Source organism: Pteropus vampyrus, unplaced genomic scaffold (genome assembly GCF_000151845.1).
Source record: "Pteropus vampyrus isolate Shadow unplaced genomic scaffold, Pvam_2.0 Scaffold125, whole genome shotgun sequence".
Classification (NCBI taxonomy): domain Eukaryota; kingdom Metazoa; phylum Chordata; class Mammalia; order Chiroptera; family Pteropodidae; genus Pteropus; species Pteropus vampyrus.
Genome location: NW_011888906.1, coordinates 997,254 through 999,758, shown reverse-complemented (window position 1 = coordinate 999,758; position 2,505 = coordinate 997,254). Strand labels below are relative to the sequence as shown.

The window sequence follows — 2,505 nt, the reverse complement described above, 5'->3', positions numbered from 1 at the left end:
AGAGAGAATGCAACAAAATGGTAACAATTGTTTTATCTGGGCAAAGAGTATGTGAGAGTTCTTTGTATTATTCTTGCAACTTTTCTGAAAGTTTAAAGTTATTTCAAAATTACAAATAAAAAAATCACATAAATACATTAAAAATTATAACAGTGAGAAGTGCTATTTTAAAAAATATGTGTGGTATAAGGACCTAAAAATGGAGCGGTTTGTTTTAGATAGGAGGGCTTCCTAGAAGCAGCAGGTTTGAAAAGGACACAGCCTCAGCGAAAGCTCTTATGGGAAAGAGCAGAGCACCTTGGAGGAGCTGGATCAGGGGGCAGGGGTTCTGGGCAGGACTGCTCTTCTGGCCCAGGCTGGGGTCTGTTTTATTTCTCCCCTACACTTTCTGGTTCACGTTCTTGTGTGTCTTCCTCTGGCTCTTCTCCAACTTCCGTTCTTAAGAGTCTACCTAAAAAGAAAATAAAGATAAAATAAATAACATACTTGAATGCAGCTCCCCAGGCCAAGGCCCAGAAACCAAGCAACATATGGCAACATGGTCTGACAGCTTCTCACGGCCCCCTTCCCTTTAGCCTTTTGCTTCATTTCAGCTCTATATCTCTGGTTGCCATCCAGCTCTTTACCTGCCACAAACAAACAAACAAACAAACAAACAAACAAACAAACAAACCCATTGGGCTGTCATTTAATTTTTATTTCTACAATTCGTTTCCTGGGCCTCAGGCAACTCGCTGCATCTGTGGTTGGCTCTGTGCAGTTTCCATCTGCTCTCCATCCACCACTGGTTTCCTGAGAGTTCATGTGGAGCCACCTTTGGATTTCCTCTGGAGGTTCAGCCAAGTGTAACCATGGGTGATTTTGAAGTATGAACCTGCATAATGGACACGTGGTGTCTCCATGGCGTCCTTCATCTAGGTTATCCAAACATTGTACAGATACTGGGTAACATCGAACAAAATCCTGGTAACACTTGAGAAATTCCAGAGGATGAACACCATTTCCTTAGGTGTTCATCGAATCAGAGAACTCAGAATTTAAAGGGAACCTTGAGATTTTGTGGTCCTAATACCTTCATGTTGCAGATCAGCTCAGAGAGGTGAAATAACTTGTCCGAGATCACAGGACAAGTTCGTAGAGGAACCGGACCTAGGAACCAGGTTTCTTGACGCCCAGTGGAAGGGCAGAGTCCAGTTAATAAACCAGTTAATACACCAGTTAATAAACAATATATGAGACACACACACCCCCGGCCCCGCCCCAGAAAATTAACATTCTGGACAGCAGCAGCCTAACAGTCCTTATCTGTGAAGTAAGCAGTCTGGAGAGCCTTAGTGGGAGGCGAGCCCCGTGAATCTGTCTTGCTGCATTTAGTAACTATTTGTTGTGTTATTTTTATCTGTTCAGTTTCTCTTTAGACCTGGTTTCTATTTCACATTTATGACTCAAGCCCCTTGGGTGAGGAAAAGGGAAGTCGGGAAAATTCTTTTTTTTTGTACTCTGCAAACCCTTCCAGCCTTTTTTTTTTTTTTTCTTTATAACATTTCCTTTCTAGGGCCCTGACGAGCTTCTCAAATCTCCTGCTTTTCCAATCCCTTTTGCCTTCATTGTAATTATCTTGGGAAATTTTAAATTCCTTATCAGGGTCTTGTGACAATACCAGCTCCAGATAAGCAAGCCCGGCTTCCATTCTGAGGTCTTGTCAAATTGCCCTCAATAGGTTGACTTAATGGGAATTCTTGTTAGATTTTTTTTTTTTTTTTTTTAGTGTGATAATGGTATTGTGACTATGTTAAAGAGTCCTTATCTTTTTGAGATACACACTGAAATATTTATGGATGAAATGATATGAAGTCTGGGATTTGCTTCAAACTATTCTACTGGGGAGAGGTAAAGAAAAATATGCTCCCTTAACACATGTTCTCTACTGCTTTTCTCTTGAAAGTTCTTTTTGTTGCATCTTGTTCAGCTCCACCTTCAATCTAGGAATCTGTTGATTTTGTATCTGGGGACTGGATTTGCCTCCTGGAGTCTCAGCAGAGACGAGAGTATGGCTGCGAAAGCCAAAGAGGCTTAGTGAGGTTCAAAATTCTGGCTCCACCCTGGTGAGTACAGTGACGGAAGACAAGCTATTTATGTGTCTCAGTCCTGGTTTTCCCATTTGCGAAGTGGAGATAATAAATTGACAACAATAAACTGCTTTTCTAATTTGTTTTTCTCGCCCACTTTTTTTCTCATTCTGCCTCCACCCGAAAGTGTGTACGCTCTCCAAGGTCCCACCCATGCCCCTTTGCTCTTCAGAGCTTTCTCCCACAGCTTCAACCACCTTCTCTGCACCAGCCCATAATGGACCCAACTTCCTGTTACCCGGCTCCTCCTGGAGGTCCCATGAGTCCTGAAAATCCACCGCATGTAAACCAGGACTCATCGTTCCTCCTCTCAACCTGTTCCCCATCAAAGCATTGATCACCCTTCGAGGCCCCCAGCTGGAAACATCAGCTCTAC

At 42.7% G+C, this 2,505-nt stretch overlaps 1 long non-coding RNA gene across 1 annotated transcript; it reads right to left on the bottom strand.

The window, feature by feature from the left end:
* Positions 1-195: 195 nt before the first annotated feature.
* LOC111743963 lies at positions 196-1,247 on the bottom strand. Its single transcript, XR_002781962.1, has 3 exons — positions 1,073-1,247; positions 674-874; positions 196-447 (listed from the first exon to the last, which is right to left on the bottom strand). It is a non-coding gene; the product is annotated as an uncharacterized LOC111743963 (long non-coding RNA).
* Positions 1,248-2,505: the final 1,258 nt, after the last annotated feature.